The 25,168-nt window shown below is 49.0% G+C and overlaps 1 protein-coding gene across 3 annotated transcripts in view; it reads right to left on the reverse strand.

Annotated features, from left to right (window-relative positions):
- The window catches only part of FARP2 (FERM, ARH/RhoGEF and pleckstrin domain protein 2), a 1,575,889-nt gene that overhangs the window by 571,809 nt on the left and 978,912 nt on the right, over positions 1-25,168 (reverse strand). The gene's annotated exons all lie outside the window — the stretch shown is intronic.

The raw sequence follows: 25,168 nt of genomic DNA on the forward strand, positions 1-25,168 counted from the left end.
GAGGGGGGAGTGTGTGGGGCCTTTTTAACTGAGGGTAAGCTTCTTCCTGTGGCACTTCGGAAGTTCAGACCTCTATGATATGCACAGGCTAGCTCAATTGCAGAAGATATGCTAACATCAGGATGTTGTCTTATCCAATTTCTGGTGGTTGTGGGTTAAGCTTCTAAATATTGTTCTAATAGAATGGCTGTAGGAGTTCCTCTTTGGTACATGCTGTGGGGTTTAGCCATTTACATCCCTCATCCTGCACTCTATAAAACAGTGCTTGGGGATTCTCCGAGGGATTCCATTTGATCCAACGAAAACGGAGCCGATAGCTCTCCTTGTCTAATCCCACCCATCCTAATATTGCTTTTTTTATATAACTATAAGGGGTCACCCCCCCCGGATGGACCGCCTGATAGGCCGATTGTAAAGCCCTGGTCAACAGCAGATCGATTTATTGACCCCACTGCTCCCGGGACGAATTTGCTGACATGGCAACTCTTTCGTAGTTAATGAAAAAGGAATCTGGATCCTCTCCTTCCTTATATTTTTTATTGACCGAGTTCAGTACCGTGGGGTGTACCCTAGTGGTGGCGATAGTCTCAGTGAGTTTCTCCTGGGCCGTCTCATGGAACAAATGGTTACTAGCCATTATAGTGCCTTGGTTTTTCAATGCATTCTGCAACGTGTCTTTATCAGATCGAGCCTCCTTGACCTGTTCTTTACATAACAGCTGTTGGCATCTTTGTCCCTCAGCTAACTGGGTTATAATGTCTGCCCGGGTTGGTTTGCCCTCCATGGTTCTCTCTTGTATACCACTTCTAATCCCACTTCTGGCACCACTGTTACAGGAAATTACCCGAACCAGGGAGGGTTTGAATACTTCTTCCTCTATAGAAAAAGTGGTACTCTCAAAATATGGGTGTTCAGTATGTTCGTTTATTCAATTAAATAGTTTTTAGGACTTTTTTTTGCCAGGACTTGATTATTCTCTCCACTTGATGATCTCTTTTCCCTTCTTATCTTTTCCCAGGTATGCAAGGCTTTGCCGTTGGTTCGGTGTCCAGTGGCCAGCAAGAGAAGGGTGAGGAAACAGAGCAAGAAGCCCCTATCAGGTGTTTCTTTTACTTTCTTTATTTTTTATTTTTTTCTTATCGTTAAGTGCTTTTCCTGTTGTCCAGGTATAGTTGGGGTTGTGGTTACTAAAGGGGAATGTGGAAAAGACTAGTGATAATTAGAACAAACGCACCGGAAAGGACTCGGTTGCTGTGCCCCGCCCTTTCAAGAAAGAAAAGTTGCTGCCCGTAACAGACAGGTATAATTGCGTCCTTTAATATTGCAGTTATTTAAATCTAATAACTGTTCTCTTTATTTTCACCCCAGGTGGAAGCACAAAAGCCCAATGTCCGTGCTCAAACAAAGTGGAAAGAACAGGAAAAAAAAATACAAAAAAAAAAAATACAAATATGTCCTGGTTGTCGTCTTTTATTTTTCTTTCTTATTCCCCTATGTGCTACGTTTGGTGGTGCCCAGCCCTCCTCCCCGCTCCCTACTGACTTTCTCAATTAATTTTGTTAACAGAACATATTTGTAGTCCCTTACCTGCAGGAGCGGGCTGGCTTCTCCACCCTCCCTATTCTCTGACACGGATTTTGAGTTCTTCGGCTCTCCTCTGTCCACCCCACACGTCATCTTTGGATCTCTCCGCTCTTCTGCGCCCGTTTATTCGCACCCTCACATTCCTCCGACTCTGTCTCCAACAACACTGCAGTCCTCCTTCTGGCTTTTCCAGCGGGACCCCCGATGACATCATCACATTGTCGAGTGTTACCCAGAAACAGGCTTTTTGGAGTTCCAAAGGGGGACTCCAGGATCGGCCCGACCTCCGCAGCGCCCTGTGCCCTGACACATGGTCTAAAATCAGTCTCAACCAAGACAAATCACTGGCAATCTGTCTTGAATGATTCCCAGAACACGTATATTTTAGTTGCTCCATTATTAATATAGCCTTACAACCTGCTGTATCGGGCTATATGGGTCCAATAAAGGGCCACTCCAGCGTTAAAGGCCTGAGCCAAAGGCGAGGGCCTTTAACAGGGGAGTGGGACTTTAATGCCGGTATAGCACAGCTAGGAAAGGCTGTAAGAACATTCTTCCACTAGAGGGCAGAATGTTCTAATAAATAAAAGCAATAGCTGTGAACAAAAACACTGGAATGTTGGAGGTCTGGGCTTCTACCGGCCATTAGAAGCCCGGAGCACTCCATTGTTTTCAATGGAGCACACAACATTTCAGTGTGCTAATATCAAAGATTTCCCTCATGTTGCATTAAAAATAGGTCTTTAGAGATATATTTAATCTAACTCGAGCAGTGTACGTTTTGTGCAGGTCCCCGAGTGCATTCCCTCCAACCTCAAAACATTATGAAAAACCCCAATGGGTTTATTCCCAGTAGTAGCATCTCTGATCAAAAGATAAACTGTCCTCGAACAGCTATGAAACCTATTACTGAAGAAGGTGTAATCTGGCTCACCTGGGATTCCACAGCCACGGAACATCCACAAAAAAAGTCACAGTCATTATTTTGCAAGGACATTTTCAAACTTCAGCTTATAAAACAAATTATTATTCTTTCTACTTGCGCAGGGGCCCAATGTATTCCCATACAAATCAACTCTAAACATCTAAACTGAAATCTGTACCTGGTACACTTTAACAGGAGATGGAAACTGAGTTATCACTAATGCAGCTCTTGAAGAGAAGCAGGATCATCAAGATTCAGAACATAAAAGGTTACAATGATATATCTTTCTTGAAGAGCTAAGCAATAATACAACATTCCTTATTATCCACGTTATAGTGCTCTACTCCAAAACGCCCTCTTTTTGACTCAGTAGGGCAGCTCCCCAATTTGCAGACAAGGTAGTAGTAAAATGAATGATGTAATCTACCCAGCAACATACCTTTAATATTGATGCTAAATGTGGTGCAAGGTGAGTGTGCTGAAGAAAACATAAGTCTGCTTTCTCCTTCACCAAACACACGGGTAAGGCCTTATTTTTTCACACATTATTGAAAAAATTCACTGCAGGTTGAACAACCTGTTGATTTTGTATAAAAAAAAATAAACACACTTGACTCCATAGTTGACTTGTGACACTTTTTTCACTTATCTCTCAGCACTCAGTCCTACTCCACTTCCGATCTCTACCTTTAGATCAAGAGAAGCTTGCATGAGGAAACCATCTATCAGTCTTACTTAACATACTCAAATTGTGATGCCTAGCATTCCATCCAATGAAGAGAACACAACACAGAGCTTTCTCCAGCCTCCAGCGCCCCACCCCAAAACCAAAGGTAATACATAAAAAATAATCTTTGTGAGAAAAGCCTTAAGAATCACAGAAAAACATTTTTCCATTCCAATTGGTTTTCAAATTACTTATAAACACATAGGAGGATTACATTGGCAAAAAAATCAATAATAAGAGAAACCCTCACATTTCCTTTTACCTCTTTGCTGTTTCCTATGGCATGTCTGGAAAAATGGAAAAGGAGAATCCCAGACGAGTAGCAAACTGATGTTTGTCACACACCAGTGATATGCCCCTCTCCTGATTAGCGCACAATAATTGTCCTCTTTCTGGAAAAGGGAATAGAACCTGATGCAACTGTATGAAGATTGACCAAACATGGCTGCCATGGCACACAATAGAAGGACAATTCTGAAATGCATTTATTCATCATAACCTATGATGCCACCCATTGCCAGACCCCTGTATCACCTCAAGAACTCCTAAAATAAAAAGGTGCAACATGAGACGTATTCTCAAGGTCATCACATTTATGCCAAACACTTATGTTATTTATTCTTACACCCTTGAGTCTCCACAGTCTTTTCCGTGGTGTCAACTCAGCACTCTTTACCAACAAATGCATTCAACTCTTTATCCAGGTTTTTACTTCATTATTCAGCTTTTGTAATCTGGATGCATAATTATGATTAATAAACTTTGGCATCTAATATTCCCTGTCGAATGGCCTTTAACAACTTTCACATCTGACCTGAACGTAAGCTGGACATTTGGTGGTGTGGGTAAGAATCAATGGGATACTTGGAAGTCACTGTCTGAGCCTTCAGCATTAGAGCTGCTAATCAACTCCAGAGGAGATTGATACATTTGGCAAAAACATGTATGCTTCTTCTAAAGCATATGTTGCCTAGTATATTTAGGCCCTCAATACAAACCCTGGCGATCGGTGATAAAGTGGTGGTAATACCGCTAACAGGCTGGCGGTAATTACCGCCAAATTATGACCATGGCAGTGAGGACTCAGATAGACTGCCACATTACCACACCGCCTGCTAGGGAGGAAACAACAGCCACCATGGCAGTAGCCGCCAACAGCCAGGCAGAAGCCAATGTTCCGCCCACCGCATTAAGACAACCCAGTCCGCCATCTTTTCCGGGGCGGTACCAATGACATCAAAAGCCTGGCGGAAACACTGCACAAAAGGGAAAGGACTCACCATTGGAGACACAGGGAACAACAACGCCGCCATGGAGCCCGAGCTGCAGATCTTTCCAATGATCTTCTACGTCCTGCTCCACCACGGACTCCAACGACTGCGAAGATGACGCCGGTGATTACAGCCGCCCAGCACACAGGGGAGGGGGGAAGGAAAAAGAGAGTGACACACACAAGCAGCACACACACCCCAACACCATAGACACAATCAGATGCAATAATAAAACATAATTACCCCGTACCCCTCGGGAATAATGCAAGGACAACAGGAATAGATGAAAGTGAGTGTAATAATATAAAGTAGAAATAAGAAAATTCAATCTAATGGTATATACATATGTACAGTTCAAGGGACACTGCCCAGTCCTCAATGTGCGTGGGCCACAGGCCAAAGTCCAAGGCCCAACTTGTCTCCTGCAGCAACACAGAGATAACACTGCAAGGGCATCAGTTGGAAAATGGGCAGGTACCTCAGCCGGCAGATGGAACAACACTACCGGACCTGGAGGGGGCAACATACCCATTGGTCTTTGTCCTGGGGAGTGCAAGGCCACAGTCTCTCAAGTGGGTGCCATACTGTAAGGAAATGCCTCCTTGGCATGGTTGCCCCCTGACTTTTTGCCTTTGCTGATGCTATGTTTACAATTGAAAGTGTGCTGAGGCCTGCTAACCAGGCCCCAGCACCAGTGTTCTTTCCCTAACCTGTACTTTTGTATCCACAATTGGCAGACCCTGGCATCCAGATAAGTCCCTTGTAACTGGTACTTCTAGTACCAAGGGCCCTGATGCCAAGGAAGGTCTCTAAGGGCTGCAGCATGTCTTATGCCACCCTGGAGACCTCTCACTCAGCACAGACACACTGCTTGCCAGCTTGTGTGTGCTAGTGAGGACAAAACGAGTAAGTCGACATGGCACTCCCCTCAGGGTGCCATGCCAGCCTCTCACTGCCTATGCAGTATAGGTAAGACACCCCTCTAGCAGGCCTTACAGCCCTAAGGCAGGGTGCACTATACCATAGGCGAGGGTACCAGTGCATGAGCCTGGTACCCCTACAGTGTCTAAACAAAACCTTAGACATTGTAAGTGCAGGGTAGCCATAAGAGTATATGGTCTGGGAGTCTGTCAAACACGAACTCCACAGCACCATAATGGCTACACTGAAAACTGGGAAGTTTGGTATCAAACTTCTCAGCACAATAAATGCACACTGATGCCAGTGTACATTTTATTGTAAAATACACCACAGAGGGCACCTTAGAGGTGTCCCCTGAAACTTAACCGACTATCTGTGTAGGCTGACTAGTTTTAGCAGCCTGCCACAAACCGAGACATGTTGCTGGCCCCATGGGGAGAGTGCCTTTGTCACTCTGAGGCCAGTAACAAAGCCTGCACTGGGTGGAGATGCTAACACCTCCCCCAGGCAGGAATTGTCACACCTGGCGGTGAGCCTCAAAGGCTCACCTCCTTTGTGCCAACCCAGCAGGACACTCCAGCTAGTGGAGTTGCCCGCCCCCTCCGGCCAGGCCCCACTTTTGGCGGCAAGGCCGGAGAAAATAATGAGAAAAACAAGGAGGAGTCACTGGCCAGTCAGGACAGCCCCTAAGGTGTCCTGAGCTGAGGTGACTCTAACTTTTAGAAATCCTCCATCTTGCAGATGGAGGATTCCCCCAATAGGGTTAGGATTGTGACCCCCTCCCCTTGGGAGGAGGCACAAAGAGGGTGTACCCACCCTCAGGGCTAGTAGCCATTGGCTACTAACCCCCCAGACCTAAACACGCCCTTAAATTTAGTATTTAAGGGCTACCCTGAACCCTAGAAAATCAGATTCCTGCAACTACAAGAAGAAGGACTGCCTAGCTGAAAAACCCCTGCAGAGGAAGACCAGAAGACGACAACTGCCTTGGCTCCAGAAACTCACCGGCCTGTCTCCTGCCTTCCAAAGATCCTGCTCCAGCGACGCCTTCCGAAGGGACCAGCGACCTCGACATCCTCTGAGGACTGCCCCTGCTTCGAAAAAGCAAGAAACTCCCGAGGACAGCGGACCTGCTCCAAGAAAAGCTGCAACTTTGTTTCCAGCAGCTTTAAAGATCCCTGCAAGCTCCCCGCAAGAAGCGTGAGACTTGCAACACTGCACCCGGCGACCCCGACTCGGCTGGTGGCGATCCAACACCTCAGGAGGGACCCCAGGACTACTCTGATACTGTGAGTACCAAAACCTGTCCCCCCTGAGCCCCCACAGCGCCGCCTGCAGAGGGAATCCCGAGGCTTCCCCTGACCGCGACTCTTTGAACCTAAAGTCCCGACACCTGGGAGAGACCCTGCACCCGCAGCCCCCAGGACCTGAAGGACCGGACTTTCACTGGAGAAGTGACCCCCAGGAGTCCCTCTCCCTTGCCCAAGTGGAGGTTTCCCCGAGGAACCCCCCCCTTGCCTGCCTGCAGCGCTGAAGAGATCCCGAGATCTCTCATAGACTAACATTGCGAACCCGACGCTTGTTTCTACACTGCACCCGGCCGCCCCCGCGCCGCTGAGGGTGAAATTTCTGTGTGGACTTGTGTCCCCCCCGGTGCCCTACAAAACCCCCCTGGTCTGCCCTCCGAAGACGCGGGTACTTACCTGCAAGCAGACCGGAACCGGGGCACCCCCTTCTCTCCATTCTAGCCTATGTGTTTTGGGCACCACTTTGAACTCTGCACCTGACCGGCCCTGAGCTGCTGGTGTGGTGACTTTGGGGTTGCTCTGAACCCCCAACGGTGGGCTACCTTGGACCAAGAACTGAACCCTGTAAGTGTCTTACTTACCTGGTAAAACTAACAAAAACTTACCTCCCCCAGGAACTGTGAAAATTGCACTGTGTCCACTTTTAAAACAGCTATTTGTCAATAACTTGAAAAGTATACATGCAATTTTTATGATTTAAAGTTCCTAAAGTACTTACCTGCAATACCTTTCAAATGAGATATTACATGTAGAATTTGAACCTGTGGTTCTTAAAATAAACTAAGAAAAGATATTTTTCTATACAAAACCTATTGGCTGGATTTGTCTCTGAGTGTGTGTACCTCATTTATTGTCTATGTGTATGTACAACAAATGCTTAACACTACTCCTTGGATAAGCCTACTGCTCGACCACACTACCACAAAATAGAGCATTAGTATTATCTCTTTTACCACTATTTTACCTCTAAGGGGAACCCTTGGACTCTGTGTATGCTATTCCTTACTTTGAAATAGCACATACAGAGCCAACTTCCTACATTGGTGGATCAGCGGTGGGGTACAAGACTTTGCATTTGCTGGACTACTCAGCCAATACCTGATCACACGACAAATTCCAAAATTGTCATTAGAAATTGATTTTTGCAATTTGAAAAGTTTTCTAAATTCTTAAAAGACCTGCTAGGGCCTTGTGTTAGATCCTGTTTAGCATTTCTTTTAGAGTTTAAAAGTTTGTAAAAGTTTGAATTAGATTCTAGAACCAGTTGTAGATTCTTAAAAAGTATTCCAACTTTTAGAAGCAAAATGTCTAGCACAGATGTGACTGTGGTGGAACTCGACACCACACCTTACCTCCATCTTAAGATGAGGGAGCTAAGGTCACTCTGTAAAATAAAGAAAATAACAATGGGCCCCAAACCTACCAAAATACAGCTCCAGGAGCTTTTGGCAGAGTTTGAAAAGGCCAACCCCTCTGAGGGTGGCAACTCAGAGGAAGAGGATAGTGACTTGGAGGACAATTCCCCCCTACCAGTCCTATCTAGAGAGAACAGGGTCCCTCAAACCCTGACTCCAAAAATAATAGTCAGAGATGCTGGTTCCCTCACAGGAGAGACCAACACCTCTGAAATCACTGAGGATAGCCCCAGTGAAGAGGACATCCAGTTAGCCAGGATGGCCAAAAGATTGGCTTTGGAAAGACAGATCCTAGCCATAGAGAGGGAAAGACAAGAGATGGGCCTAGGACCCATCAATGGTGGCAGCAATATAAATAGGGTCAGAGATTCTCCTGACATGTTAAAAATCCCCAAAGGGATTGTGACAAAATATGAAGATGGTGATGACATCACCAAATGGTTCACAGCTTTTGAGAGGGCTTGTGTAACCAGAAAAGTGAACAGATCTCACTGGGGTGCTCTCCTTTGGGAAATGTTCACAGGAAAGTGTAGGGATAGACTCCTCACACTCTCTGGACAAGATGCAGAATCTTATGACCTCATGAAGGGTACCCTGATTGAGGGCTTTGGATTCTCCACTGAGGAGTACAGGATTAGGTTCAGGGGGGCTCAAAAATCCTCGAGCCAGACCTGGGTTGACTTTGTTGACTACTCAGTGAAAACACTAGATGGTTGGATTCAAGGCAGTGGTGTAAGTAATTATGATGGGCTGTACAATTTATTTGTGAAAGAACACCTGTTGAGTAATTGTTTCAATGATAAACTGCATCAGCATCTGGTAGACCTAGGACCAATTTCTCCCCAAGAATTGGGAAAGAAGGCGGACCATTGGGTCAAGACAAGGGTGTCCAAGACTTCAACAGGGGGTGACCAAAAGAAAGGGGTCACAAAGACTCCCCAGCAGAAGGGTGATGAGACAACCAAAACTAAAAATAGTAAAGAGTCTTCTACAGGCCCCCAAAAACCTGCACAGGAGGGTGGGCCCAGAGCCTCTTCACAAAACAATGGGTACAAGGGTAAAAACTTTGATCCCAAAAAGGCCTGGTGTCATAGCTGTAAACAGCATGGACACCAAACTGGAGACAAGGCCTGTCCCAAGAAAGGTTCCACTCCAAACTCCCATCCAGGTAACACTGGTATGGCTAGTCTCCAAGTGGGATCAACAGTGTGCCCAGAGCAAATCAGGGTCCACACTGAAGCTACTCTAGTTTCTGAGGGTGGGGTGGATTTAGCCACACTAGCTGTCTGGCCGCCTAACATGCAAAAATACAGACAGCAACTCTTAATTAATGGGACTAGAATAGAGGGCCTGAGGGATACAGGTGCCAGTGTCACCATGGTGACAGAGAAACTGGTTTCCCCTGGCCAATACCTGACTGGAAAAACTTACACAGTCACCAACGCTGACAATCAGAGAAAAGTACATCCCATGGCAATGGTTACTTTAGAATGGGGAGGGGTCAATGGCCTGAAACAGGTGGTGGTCTCCTCAAATATCCCAGTGGACTGTCTGCTTGGAAATGACCTGGAGTCCTCAGCATGGGCTGAGGTAGAACTAAAAACCCATGCAGCAATGCTGGGTATCCCTGAACTGGTGTGTGTGAAAACCAGAGCACAGTGCAAGGCACAGGGTGAACAAGTAGAGCTGGAGTCTGGAAGAATGGCCCAGCCTACCAAGAGAAAAGGAAAGTCAGTTGGGAAACCAACTGCAACACAGCAAAAGAAAGGGAACCTCTCTTCTCAGGAAGAAGTTCTGCCCTCTGAGGGAACTGAGCCTTTGGAGCTTGAACCTTATCAGGTTGAGCTCTTGGGCCCAGGGGGACCCTCAAGGGAAGAGCTGTGTAAGGGACAAGAAACCTGTCCCTCTCTTGAAGGCCTTAGGCAGCAAGCTGCTGAAGAATCCAAGGGCAAGAAAAATGGAACACATAGGGTCTATTGGGAAGATGGGCTCCTGTACACTGAGGCCAGAGACCCCAAACCTGGTGCCACTAGGAGAGTGGTAGTGCCTCAGCTGTTCAGAGAGTTCATCCTAACATTGGCCCATGACATTCCCCTTGCTGGACATTTGGGACAAACCAAGACGTGGGAGAGGTTAGTCAACCACTTCTACTGGCCCAACATGTCCAACATGGTTAAGGAGTTTTGCCTCTCCTGCCCCACCTGTCAAGCCAGTGGTAAGACAGGTGGGCATCCAAAGGCCCCCCTCATTCCACTTCCTGTGGTGGGGGTGCCCTTTGAAAGAGTGGGTGTGGACATAGTTGGTCCACTAGAACCTCCCACAGCCTCAGGAAATATGTACATCCTGGTAGTAGTGGATCATGCTACCAGGTATCCTGAAGCTATTCCCCTTAGGTCGACTACTGCCCCTGCAGTAGCCAAGGCCCTCATTGGTATCTTTACCAGAGTGGGTTTCCCTAAGGAGGTGGTGTCTGACAGAGGTACCAACTTCATGTCAGCATACCTAAAGCACATGTGGAATGAGTGTGGAGTGACTTATAAATTCACTACACCCTACCATCCACAAACTAATGGCTTAGTTGAGAGATTCAACAAGACATTAAAAGGCATGATCATGGGGCTCCCAGAAAAACTCAAAAGGAGATGGGATGTCCTCCTGCCATGTCTGCTTTTCGCTTACAGGGAGGTACCACAGAAGGGAGTAGGATTCTCACCCTTTGAACTTCTGTTTGGTCATCCTGTAAGGGGACCACTTGCCCTTGTTAAAGAAGGCTGGGAGAGACCTCTCCATGAGCCTAAACAGGACATAGTGGACTATGTACTTGGCCTTCGCTCTAGAATGGCAGAGTACATGGAAAAGGCAACCAAAAACCTTGAGGCCAGCCAACAACTCCAGAAGTTTTGGTATGACCAAAAGGCTGCACTGGTTGAGTTCCAACCAGGGCAGAAAGTCTGGGTTCTGGAGCCTGTGGCTCCCAGGGCACTCCCGGACAAATGGAGTGGCCCTTACCCAGTGCTAGAGAGGAAGAGTCAGGTCACCTACCTGGTGGACCTGGGCACAAGCAGGAGCCCCAAGAGGGTGATCCATGTGAACCGCCTTAAGCTCTTCCATGACAGGGCTGATGTGAATCTGTTGATGGTAACAGATGAGGATCAGGAGGCAGAGAGTGAACCTCTCCCTGATCTTCTGTCATCAGACCCAAAAGATGGCACAGTAGATGGAGTGATCTACTCAGACACCCTCTCTGGCCAACAGCAGGCTGATTGTAGGAGAGTCCTACAACAGTTTCCTGAGCTTTTCTCCCTAACCCCTGGTCAGACACACCTGTGTACCCATGATGTGGACACAGGAGACAGCATGCCTGTCAAGAACAAAATCTTCAGACAGTCTGACCATGTTAAGGAAAGCATCAAGGTGGAAGTCCACAAGATGCTGGAATTGGGAGTGATTGAGCGCTCTGACAGCCCCTGGGCTAGCCCAGTGGTCTTAGTCCCCAAACCTCACACCAAAGATGGAAAGAAAGAGATGAGGTTTTGTGTGGACTACAGAGGGCTCAATTCTGTCACCAAGACAGATGCCCATCCAATTCCAAGAGCTGATGAGCTCATTGATAAATTAGGTGCTGCCAAATTTCTAAGTACCTTTGACTTGACAGCAGGGTACTGGCAAATAAAAATGGCACCTGGAGCAAAAGAAAAGACAGCATTCTCCACACCTGATGGGCATTATCAGTTTACTGTTATGCCCTTTGGTTTAAAGAATGCCCCTGCCACCTTCCAAAGGTTGGTGAATCAAGTCCTTGCTGGCTTGGAGTCCTTTAGCACAGCTTATCTTGATGATATTGCTGTCTTTAGCTCCACCTGGCAGGATCACCTGGTCCACCTGAGGAAGGTTTTGAAGGCTCTGCAATCTGCAGGCCTCTCTATCAAGGCATCCAAATGCCAGATAGGGCAGGGAACTGTGGTTTACTTGGGACACCTTGTAGGTGGAGGCCAAGTTCAGCCACTCCAACCCAAGATCCAGACTATTCTGAACTGGGTAGCTCCAAAAACCCAGACTCAAGTCAGGGCATTCCTTGGCTTGACTGGGTACTACAGGAGGTTTGTGAAGGGATATGGATCCATTGTGACAGCCCTCACTGAACTCACCTCCAAGAAAATGCCCAAGAAAGTAAACTGGACTGTGGAATGCCAACAGGCCTTTGACACCCTGAAACAGGCAATGTGCTCAGCACCAGTTCTCAAAGCTCCAGATTATTCTAAGCAGTTCATTGTGCAGACTGATGCCTCTGAACATGGGATAGGGGCAGTTTTGTCCCAAACAAATGATGATGGCCTTGACCAGCCTGTTGCTTTCATTAGCAGGAGGTTACTCCCCAGGGAGCAGCGTTGGAGTGCCATTGAGAGGGAGGCCTTTGCTGTGGTTTGGTCCCTGAAGAAGCTGAGACCATACCTCTTTGGGACTCACTTCCTAGTTCAAACTGACCACAGACCTCTCAAATGGCTGATGCAAATGAAAGGTGAAAATCCTAAACTGTTGAGGTGGTCCATCTCCCTACAGGGAATGGACTTTATAGTGGAACACAGACCTGGGACTGCCCATGCCAATGCAGATGGCCTTTCCAGGTTCTTCCACTTAGAAAATGAAGACTCTCTTGGGAAAGGTTAGTCTCATCCACTTTCGTTTGGGGGGGGGTTGTGTAAGGAAATGCCTCCTTGGCATGGTTGCCCCCTGACTTTTTGCCTTTGCTGATGCTATGTTTACAATTGAAAGTGTGCTGAGGCCTGCTAACCAGGCCCCAGCACCAGTGTTCTTTCCCTAACCTGTACTTTTGTATCCACAATTGGCAGACCCTGGCATCCAGATAAGTCCCTTGTAACTGGTACTTCTAGTACCAAGGGCCCTGATGCCAAGGAAGGTCTCTAAGGGCTGCAGCATGTCTTATGCCACCCTGGAGACCTCTCACTCAGCACAGACACACTGCTTGCCAGCTTGTGTGTGCTAGTGAGGACAAAACGAGTAAGTCGACATGGCACTCCCCTCAGGGTGCCATGCCAGCCTCTCACTGCCTATGCAGTATAGGTAAGACACCCCTCTAGCAGGCCTTACAGCCCTAAGGCAGGGTGCACTATACCATAGGCGAGGGTACCAGTGCATGAGCCTGGTACCCCTACAGTGTCTAAACAAAACCTTAGACATTGTAAGTGCAGGGTAGCCATAAGAGTATATGGTCTGGGAGTCTGTCAAACACGAACTCCACAGCACCATAATGGCTACACTGAAAACTGGGAAGTTTGGTATCAAACTTCTCAGCACAATAAATGCACACTGATGCCAGTGTACATTTTATTGTAAAATACACCACAGAGGGCACCTTAGAGGTGCCCCCTGAAACTTAACCGACTATCTGTGTAGGCTGACTAGTTTTAGCAGCCTGCCACAAACCGAGACATGTTGCTGGCCCCATGGGGAGAGTGCCTTTGTCACTCTGAGGCCAGTAACAAAGCCTGCACTGGGTGGAGATGCTAACACCTCCCCCAGGCAGCAATTGTCACACCTGGCGGTGAGCCTCAAAGGCTCACCTCCTTTGTGCCAACCCAGCAGGACACTCCAGCTAGTGGAGTTGCCCGCCCCCTCCGGCCAGGCCCCACTTTTGGCGGCAAGGCCGGAGAAAATAATGAGAAAAACAAGGAGGAGTCACTGGCCAGTCAGGACAGCCCCTAAGGTGTCCTGAGCTGAGGTGACTCTAACTTTTAGAAATCCTCCATCTTGCAGATGGAGGATTCCCCCAATAGGGTTAGGATTGTGACCCCCTCCCCTTGGGAGGAGGCACAAAGAGGGTGTACCCACCCTCAGGGCTAGTAGCCATTGGCTACTAACCCCCCAGACCTAAACACGCCCTTAAATTTAGTATTTAAGGGCTACCCTGAACCCTAGAAAATCAGATTCCTGCAACTACAAGAAGAAGGACTGCCTAGCTGAAAAACCCCTGCAGAGGAAGACCAGAAGACGACAACTGCCTTGGCTCCAGAAACTCACCGGCCTGTCTCCTGCCTTCCAAAGATCCTGCTCCAGCGACGCCTTCCGAAGGGACCAGCGACCTCGACATCCTCTGAGGACTGCCCCTGCTTCGAAAAAGCAAGAAACTCCCGAGGACAGCGGACCTGCTCCAAGAAAAGCTGCAACTTTGTTTCCAGCAGCTTTAAAGATCCCTGCAAGCTCCCCGCAAGAAGCGTGAGACTTGCAACACTGCACCCGGCGACCCCGACTCGGCTGGTGGCGATCCAACACCTCAGGAGGGACCCCAGGACTACTCTGATACTGTGAGTACCAAAACCTGTCCCCCCTGAGCCCCCACAGCGCCGCCTGCAGAGGGAATCCCGAGGCTTCCCCTGACCGCGACTCTTTGAACCTAAAGTCCCGACACCTGGGAGAGACCCTGCACCCGCAGCCCCCAGGACCTGAAGGACCGGACTTTCACTGGAGAAGTGACCCCCAGGAGTCCCTCTCCCTTGCCCAAGTGGAGGTTTCCCCGAGGAACCCCCCCCTTGCCTGCCTGCAGCGCTGAAGAGATCCCGAGATCTCTCATAGACTAACATTGCGAACCCGACGCTTGTTTCTACACTGCACCCGGCCGCCCCCGCGCCGCTGAGGGTGAAATTTCTGTGTGGACTTGTGTCCCCCCCGGTGCCCTACAAAACCCCCCTGGTCTGCCCTCCGAAGACGCGGGTACTTACCTGCAAGCAGACCGGAACCGGGGCACCCCCTTCTCTCCATTCTAGCCTATGTGTTTTGGGCACCACTTTGAACTCTGCACCTGACCGGCCCTGAGCTGCTGGTGTGGTGACTTTGGGGTTGCTCTGAACCCCCAACGGTGGGCTACCTTGGACCAAGAACTGAACCCTGTAAGTGTCTTACTTACCTGGTAAAACTACCAAAAACTTACCTCCCCCAGGAACTGTGAAAATTGCACTAAGTGTCCACTTTTAAAACAGCTATTTGTCAATAACTTGAAAAGTATACATGCAATTTTTATGATTTAAAGTTCCTAAAGTACTTACCTGCAATACCTTTCAAATGAGATATTACATGTAGAATTTGAACCTGTGGTTCTTAAAATAAACTAAGAAAAGATATTTTTCTATACAAAACCTATTGGCTGGATTTGTCTCTGAGTGTGTGTACCTCATTTATTGTCTATGTGTATGTACAACAAATGCTTAACACTACTCCTTGGATAAGCCTACTGCTCGACCACACTACCACAAAATAGAGCATTAGTATTATCTCTTTTACCACTATTTTACCTCTAAGGGGAACCCTTGGACTCTGTGTATGCTATTCCTTACTTTGAAATAGCACATACAGAGCCAACTTCCTACATTGGTGGATCAGCGGTGGGGTACAAGACTTTGCATTTGCTGGACTACTCAGCCAATACCTGATCACACGACAAATTCCAAAATTGTCATTAGAAATTGATTTTTGCAATTTGAAAAGTTTTCTAAATTCTTAAAAGACCTGCTAGGGCCTTGTGTTAGATCCTGTTTAGCATTTCTTTTAGAGTTTAAAAGTTTGTAAAAGTTTGAATTAGATTCTAGAACCAGTTGTAGATTCTTAAAAAGTATTCCAACTTTTAGAAGCAAAATGTCTAGCACAGATGTGACTGTGGTGGAACTCGACACCACACCTTACCTCCATCTTAAGATGAGGGAGCTAAGGTCACTCTGTAAAATAAAGAAAATAACAATGGGCCCCAAACCTACCAAAATACAGCTCCAGGAGCTTTTGGCAGAGTTTGAAAAGGCCAACCCCTCTGAGGGTGGCAACTCAGAGGAAGAGGATAGTGACTTGGAGGACAATTCCCCCCTACCAGTCCTATCTAGAGAGAACAGGGTCCCTCAAACCCTGACTCCAAAAATAATAGTCAGAGATGCTGGTTCCCTCACAGGAGAGGCCAACACCTCTGAAATCACTGAGGATAGCCCCAGTGAAGAGGACATCCAGTTAGCCAGGATGGCCAAAAGATTGGCTTTGGAAAGACAGATCCTAGCCATAGAGAGGGAAAGACAAGAGATGGGCCTAGGACCCATCAATGGTGGCAGCAATATAAATAGGGTCAGAGATTCTCCTGACATGTTAAAAATCCCCAAAGGGATTGTGACAAAATATGAAGATGGTGATGACATCACCAAATGGTTCACAGCTTTTGAGAGGGCTTGTGTAACCAGAAAAGTGAACAGATCTCACTGGGGTGCTCTCCTTTGGGAAATGTTCACAGGAAAGTGTAGGGATAGACTCCTCACACTCTCTGGACAAGATGCAGAATCTTATGACCTCATGAAGGGTACCCTGATTGAGGGCTTTGGATTCTCCACTGAGGAGTACAGGATTAGGTTCAGGGGGGCTCAAAAATCCTCGAGCCAGACCTGGGTTGACTTTGTTGACTACTCAGTGAAAACACTAGATGGTTGGATTCAAGGCAGTGGTGTAAGTAATTATGATGGGCTGTACAATTTATTTGTGAAAGAACACCTGTTGAGTAATTGTTTCAATGATAAACTGCATCAGCATCTGGTAGACCTAGGACCAATTTCTCCCCAAGAATTGGGAAAGAAGGCGGACCATTGGGTCAAGACAAGGGTGTCCAAGACTTCAACAGGGGGTGACCAAAAGAAAGGGGTCACAAAGACTCCCCAGCAGAAGGGTGATGAGACAACCAAAACTAAAAATAGTAAAGAGTCTTCTACAGGCCCCCAAAAACCTGCACAGGAGGGTGGGCCCAGAGCCTCTTCACAAAACAATGGGTACAAGGGTAAAAACTTTGATCCCAAAAAGGCCTGGTGTCATAGCTGTAAACAGCATGGACACCAAACTGGAGACAAGGCCTGTCCCAAGAAAGGTTCCACTCCAAACTCCCATCCAGGTAACACTGGTATGGCTAGTCTCCAAGTGGGATCAACAGTGTGCCCAGAGCAAATCAGGGTCCACACTGAAGCTACTCTAGTTTCTGAGGGTGGGGTGGATTTAGCCACACTAGCTGTCTGGCCGCCTAACATGCAAAAATACAGACAGCAACTCTTAATTAATGGGACTAGAATAGAGGGCCTGAGGGATACAGGTGCCAGTGTCACCATGGTGACAGAGAAACTGGTTTCCCCTGGCCAATACCTGACTGGAAAAACTTACACAGTCACCAACGCTGACAATCAGAGAAAAGTACATCCCATGGCAATGGTTACTTTAGAATGGGGAGGGGTCAATGGCCTGAAACAGGTGGTGGTCTCCTCAAATATCCCAGTGGACTGTCTGCTTGGAAATGACCTGGAGTCCTCAGCATGGGCTGAGGTAGAACTAAAAACCCATGCAGCAATGCTGGGTATCCCTGAACTGGTGTGTGTGAAAACCAGAGCACAGTGCAAGGCACAGGGTGAACAAGTAGAGCTGGAGTCTGGAAGAATGGCCCAGCCTACCAAGAGAAAAGGAAAGTCAGTTGGGAAACCAACTGCAACACAGCAAAAGAAAGGGAACCTCTCTTCTCAGGAAGAAGTTCTGCCCTCTGAGGGAACTGAGCCTTTGGAGCTTGAACCTTATCAGGTTGAGCTCTTGGGCCCAGGGGGACCCTCAAGGGAAGAGCTGTGTAAGGGACAAGAAACCTGTCCCTCTCTTGAAGGCCTTAGGCAGCAAGCTGCTGAAGAATCCAAGGGCAAGAAAAATGGAACACATAGGGTCTATTGGGAAGATGGGCTCCTGTACACTGAGGCCAGAGACCCCAAACCTGGTGCCACTAGGAGAGTGGTAGTGCCTCAGCTGTTCAGAGAGTTCATCCTAACATTGGCCCATGACATTCCCCTTGCTGGACATTTGGGACAAACCAAGACGTGGGAGAGGTTAGTCAACCACTTCTACTGGCCCAACATGTCCAACATGGTTAAGGAGTTTTGCCTCTCCTGCCCCACCTGTCAAGCCAGTGGTAAGACAGGTGGGCATCCAAAGGCCCCCCTCATTCCACTTCCTGTGGTGGGGGTGCCCTTTGAAAGAGTGGGTGTGGACATAGTTGGTCCACTAGAACCTCCCACAGCCTCAGGAAATATGTACATCCTGGTAGTAGTGGATCATGCTACCAGGTATCCTGAAGCTATTCCCCTTAGGTCGACTACTGCCCCTGCAGTAGCCAAGGCCCTCATTGGTATCTTTACCAGAGTGGGTTTCCCTAAGGAGGTGGTGTCTGACAGAGGTACCAACTTCATGTCAGCATACCTAAAGCACATGTGGAATGAGTGTGGAGTGACTTATAAATTCACTACACCCTACCATCCACAAACTAATGGCTTAGTTGAGAGATTCAACAAGACATTAAAAGGCATGATCATGGGGCTCCCAGAAAAACTCAAAAGGAGATGGGATGTCCTCCTGCCATGTCTGCTTTTCGCTTACAGGGAGGTACCACAGAAGGGAGTAGGATTCTCACCCTTTGAACTTCTGTTTGGTCATCCTGTAAGGGGACCACTTGCCCTTGTTAAAGAAGGCTGGGAGAGACCTCTCCATGAGCCTAAACAGGACATAGTGGACTATGTACTTGGCCTTCGCTCTAGAATGGCAGAGTACATGGAAAAGGCAACCAAAAACCTTGAGGCCAGCCAACAACTCCAGAAGTTTTGGTATGACCAAAAGGCTGCACTGGTTGAGTTCCAACCAGGGCAGAAAGTCTGGGTTCTGGAGCCTGTGGCTCCCAGGGCACTCCCGGACAAATGGAGTGGCCCTTACCCAGTGCTAGAGAGGAAGAGTCAGGTCACCTACCTGGTGGACCTGGGCACAAGCAGGAGCCCCAAGAGGGTGATCCATGTGAACCGCCTTAAGCTCTTCCATGACAGGGCTGATGTGAATCTGTTGATGGTAACAGATGAGGATCAGGAGGCAGAGAGTGAACCTCTCCCTGATCTTCTGTCATCAGACCCAAAAGATGGCACAGTAGATGGAGTGATCTACTCAGACACCCTCTCTGGCCAACAGCAGGCTGATTGTAGGAGAGTCCTACAACAGTTTCCTGAGCTTTTCTCCCTAACCCCTGGTCAGACACACCTGTGTACCCATGATGTGGACACAGGAGACAGCATGCCTGTCAAGAACAAAATCTTCAGACAGTCTGACCATGTTAAGGAAAGCATCAAGGTGGAAGTCCACAAGATGCTGGAATTGGGAGTGATTGAGCGCTCTGACAGCCCCTGGGCTAGCCCAGTGGTCTTAGTCCCCAAACCTCACACCAAAGATGGAAAGAAAGAGATGAGGTTTTGTGTGGACTACAGAGGGCTCAATTCTGTCACCAAGACAGATGCCCATCCAATTCCAAGAGCTGATGAGCTCATTGATAAATTAGGTGCTGCCAAATTTCTAAGTACCTTTGACTTGACAGCAGGGTACTGGCAAATAAAAATGGCACCTGGAGCAAAAGAAAAGACAGCATTCTCCACACCTGATGGGCATTATCAGTTTACTGTTATGCCCTTTGGTTTAAAGAATGCCCCTGCCACCTTCCAAAGGTTGGTGAATCAAGTCCTTGCTGGCTTGGAGTCCTTTAGCACAGCTTATCTTGATGATATTGCTGTCTTTAGCTCCACCTGGCAGGATCACCTGGTCCACCTGAGGAAGGTTTTGAAGGCTCTGCAATCTGCAGGCCTCTCTATCAAGGCATCCAAATGCCAGATAGGGCAGGGAACTGTGGTTTACTTGGGACACCTTGTAGGTGGAGGCCAAGTTCAGCCACTCCAACCCAAGATCCAGACTATTCTGAACTGGGTAGCTCCAAAAACCCAGACTCAAGTCAGGGCATTCCTTGGCTTGACTGGGTACTACAGGAGGTTTGTGAAGGGATATGGATCCATTGTGACAGCCCTCACTGAACTCACCTCCAAGAAAATGCCCAAGAAAGTAAACTGGACTGTGGAATGCCAACAGGCCTTTGACACCCTGAAACAGGCAATGTGCTCAGCACCAGTTCTCAAAGCTCCAGATTATTCTAAGCAGTTCATTGTGCAGACTGATGCCTCTGAACATGGGATAGGGGCAGTTTTGTCCCAAACAAATGATGATGGCCTTGACCAGCCTGTTGCTTTCATTAGCAGGAGGTTACTCCCCAGGGAGCAGCGTTGGAGTGCCATTGAGAGGGAGGCCTTTGCTGTGGTTTGGTCCCTGAAGAAGCTGAGACCATACCTCTTTGGGACTCACTTCCTAGTTCAAACTGACCACAGACCTCTCAAATGGCTGATGCAAATGAAAGGTGAAAATCCTAAACTGTTGAGGTGGTCCATCTCCCTACAGGGAATGGACTTTATAGTGGAACACAGACCTGGGACTGCCCATGCCAATGCAGATGGCCTTTCCAGGTTCTTCCACTTAGAAAATGAAGACTCTCTTGGGAAAGGTTAGTCTCATCCTCTTTCGTTTGGGGGGGGGTTGTGTAAGGAAATGCCTCCTTGGCATGGTTGCCCCCTGACTTTTTGCCTTTGCTGATGCTATGTTTACAATTGAAAGTGTGCTGAGGCCTGCTAACCAGGCCCCAGCACCAGTGTTCTTTCCCTAACCTGTACTTTTGTATCCACAATTGGCAGACCCTGGCATCCAGATAAGTCCCTTGTAACTGGTACTTCTAGTACCAAGGGCCCTGATGCCAAGGAAGGTCTCTAAGGGCTGCAGCATGTCTTATGCCACCCTGGAGACCTCTCACTCAGCACAGACACACTGCTTGCCAGCTTGTGTGTGCTAGTGAGGACAAAACGAGTAAGTCGACATGGCACTCCCCTCAGGGTGCCATGCCAGCCTCTCACTGCCTATGCAGTATAGGTAAGACACCCCTCTAGCAGGCCTTACAGCCCTAAGGCAGGGTGCACTATACCATAGGCGAGGGTACCAGTGCATGAGCCTGGTACCCCTACAGTGTCTAAACAAAACCTTAGACATTGTAAGTGCAGGGTAGCCATAAGAGTATATGGTCTGGGAGTCTGTCAAACACGAACTCCACAGCACCATAATGGCTACACTGAAAACTGGGAAGTTTGGTATCAAACTTCTCAGCACAATAAATGCACACTGATGCCAGTGTACATTTTATTGTAAAATACACCACAGAGGGCACCTTAGAGGTGCCCCCTGAAACTTAACCGACTATCTGTGTAGGCTGACTAGTTTTAGCAGCCTGCCACAAACCGAGACATGTTGCTGGCCCCATGGGGAGAGTGCCTTTGTCACTCTGAGGCCAGTAACAAAGCCTGCACTGGGTGGAGATGCTAACACCTCCCCCAGGCAGGAATTGTCACACCTGGCGGTGAGCCTCAAAGGCTCACCTCCTTTGTGCCAACCCAGCAGGACACTCCAGCTAGTGGAGTTGCCCGCCCCCTCCGGCCAGGCCCCACTTTTGGCGGCAAGGCCGGAGAAAATAATGAGAAAAACAAGGAGGAGTCACTGGCCAGTCAGGACAGCCCCTAAGGTGTCCTGAGCTGAGGTGACTCTAACTTTTAGAAATCCTCCATCTTGCAGATGGAGGATTCCCCCAATAGGGTTAGGATTGTGACCCCCTCCCCTTGGGAGGAGGCACAAAGAGGGTGTACCCACCCTCAGGGCTAGTAGCCATTGGCTACTAACCCCCCAGACCTAAACACGCCCTTAAATTTAGTATTTAAGGGCTACCCTGAACCCTAGAAAATCAGATTCCTGCAACTACAAGAAGAAGGACTGCCTAGCTGAAAAACCCCTGCAGAGGAAGACCAGAAGACGACAACTGCCTTGGCTCCAGAAACTCACCGGCCTGTCTCCTGCCTTCCAAAGATCCTGCTCCAGCGACGCCTTCCGAAGGGACCAGCGACCTCGACATCCTCTGAGGACTGCCCCTGCTTCGAAAAAGCAAGAAACTCCCGAGGACAGCGGACCTGCTCCAAGAAAAGCTGCAACTTTGTTTCCAGCAGCTTTAAAGATCCCTGCAAGCTCCCCGCAAGAAGCGTGAGACTTGCAACACTGCACCCGGCGACCCCGACTCGGCTGGTGGCGATCCAACACCTCAGGAGGGACCCCAGGACTACTCTGATACTGTGAGTACCAAAACCTGTCCCCCCTGAGCCCCCACAGCGCCGCCTGCAGAGGGAATCCCGAGGCTTCCCCTGACCGCGACTCTTTGAACCTAAAGTCCCGACACCTGGGAGAGACCCTGCACCCGCAGCCCCCAGGACCTGAAGGACCGGACTTTCACTGGAGAAGTGACCCCCAGGAGTCCCTCTCCCTTGCCCAAGTGGAGGTTTCCCCGAGGAACCCCCCCCTTGCCTGCCTGCAGCGCTGAAGAGATCCCGAGATCTCTCATAGACTAACATTGCGAACCCGACGCTTGTTTCTACACTGCACCCGGCCGCCCCCGCGCCGCTGAGGGTGAAATTTCTGTGTGGACTTGTGTCCCCCCCGGTGCCCTACAAAACCCCCCTGGTCTGCCCTCCGAAGACGCGGGTACTTACCTGCAAGCAGACCGGAACCGGGGCACCCCCTTCTCTCCATTCTAGCCTATGTGTTTTGGGCACCACTTTGAACTCTGCACCTGACCGGCCCTGAGCTGCTGGTGTGGTGACTTTGGGGTTGCTCTGAACCCCCAACGGTGGGCTACCTTGGACCAAGAACTGAACCCTGTAAGTGTCTTACTTACCTGGTAAAACTAACAAAAACTTACCTCCCCCAGGAACTGTGAAAATTGCACTGTGTCCACTTTTAAAACAGCTATTTGTCAATAACTTGAAAAGTATACATGCAATTTTTATGATTTAAAGTTCCTAAAGTACTTACCTGCAATACCTTTCAAATGAGATATTACATGTAGAATTTGAACCTGTGGTTCTTAAAATAAACTAAGAAAAGATATTTTTCTATACAAAACCTATTGGCTGGATTTGTCTCTGAGTGTGTGTACCTCATTTATTGTCTATGTGTATGTACAACAAATGCTTAACACTACTCCTTGGATAAGCCTACTGCTCGACCACACTACCACAAAATAGAGCATTAGTATTATCTCTTTTACCACTATTTTACCTCTAAGGGGAACCCTTGGACTCTGTGTATGCTATTCCTTACTTTGAAATAGCACATACAGAGCCAACTTCCTACACATACCCACTGTTCTGGAGGGGGCATGGTGCCCTGTGCTTTAGATCCTGCTGAGGATGGGGTGAGTGGGTGCCATACCCAATGGTTCTGGAGGGGGCATTGTGCCCAGTGCTTTAGATCCTGCTGAGGACGGGGTGAGCGGGTGCTATACCCACTGGTTCTGGAGTTGCCATACCCACTAATTCTGGAGGGGGCATCGTGCCTTGTGCTCCTGATCCTAGGGAGCGCAAGGTCACAGCCTCTGAGCTGGGTGTCATTCCTACAGGATTTGCAGGGGGCAGGCCGCACAACAGCCCATGGAGACAGGACTACAGACCGTATGCCGGCAGTGACGGCTGATCAGTGGTGGTGGTGCTTCTGATGCTGCAGCAGCTGCTGGTAGTGGTGGGGGAAGGCTCCAGCCCATTCCCTGCAGCCTCGGACAGCTGCCCACTGCTGGTGGTGGTGGTGCTGCTGGTAGTGGCAGGGGGAGGCTCCAACACATACCCTGCAGCCTCGGACGGCTGCCCACTGCTGGTGGTGGTGCTGCTGCTGCTGGTAGTGGTGGGGGGAGGCTCCAGCCCATCCCCTGCAGCCTCGGACATTTTTGTGTGTTATCCTGTGTGCATGCACGTCTGCCTGTGTGCTTGGGATAGGTTGGGGTTGATGAGAATGGGACTGGGAAGAGGAAGTTGGAGAAGGAAGGGTGGAAACAGGGACAATGGCTGCCATCAGAGAGGAGGCCAGAGCCTGGATCGATATCTGTTGGGCCGCCAAGCCAGTGTGAATGCCCTCCATAAATGCATTTGTCTGTTGCATTTGGGCTGCCAGCCCCTGGATGGCATTCACAATGGTTTACTGCCCTACAGAGATGGATCGCAGGAGGTCAATAGCCCCCTAACTCAGTGCAGCAGGGCTCACTGGGACAGGGCTAAGGTGCCTGGGGTGAAGGAGATGCCCACCCTCCTGGATGAGCGGGCACAGGCAACTCGCTGAGGGGCTGCTGGAAGGGTGGTGCTGGTACGGGGGTGGCGGCTGTACCTGTAGCTGGGGTGGTCGCAGAAATGTCCACCACCACTAGAGAACTCCCATCGGAGGAGGTATCTGTGTCCTTACTGTCCCATCCAGTCTCCATCGTGGTGCTCCCCTCGCCCTCTGTCCCACTGGTGCCCTCAGCGTTGGTGGACTCCACCTCCTAGGGCTTGTGGGCTGCAGCTCCCTCCATCGCCGGTGCCTCTGCTCCTTCGCCAGATGATGCTAATGCACATAAGGACAGTTTGACAAAACAAAAAGGGGGGGAAGAGATAAAGGATACACTGAGTCAGTGGCTGTACAAGCACCACTGTTGGCGTACACAGCACACTCACACACAGGGTACAGACCTAGGCACTTTGCAATGCACTACCAGTAATAATGCTAGCCACCAGGGCATGAGCATGGACACATACCGCCAACTGCACACACCTGGGACCCACTCAGCCCTGACCAGTAGTGGATGCCTACAAGCTAGGTAGCAGGATTATCACTTCTGAACTCTGCCCAACATGGGACCTACTCGGCAATGTCAGGCCGGGCCTAAGGGCACCCACTGACACACATACCCCACCTGGGTACCCCCCTACCATGCGTAACTTGTAATGATGGGAACTGTACTCACTCCTTTGTCGCTGCTTTGTCGCTCTCCATCGCCCATCCAGCTCCTGATAGGCCACCACCAGTATGCAGGCCATCAGGGGAGTCATGGTTCAACGGGCATCCTTTCCTCGTTGGGAGGCCATCCGCAGCTGGGCCTCCGACGTCTTCCTTGCCCAGCGTCTCAGGTCCTTCCACTGTTTCCGACAGTGTGTGCTCCGCCGGCCTTCACACATACCACTCCATGCATTCATGCTCCATGCATCGTG

Source organism: Pleurodeles waltl, chromosome 11 (assembly GCF_031143425.1).
Source record: "Pleurodeles waltl isolate 20211129_DDA chromosome 11, aPleWal1.hap1.20221129, whole genome shotgun sequence".
Lineage (NCBI taxonomy): Eukaryota > Metazoa > Chordata > Amphibia > Caudata > Salamandridae > Pleurodeles > Pleurodeles waltl.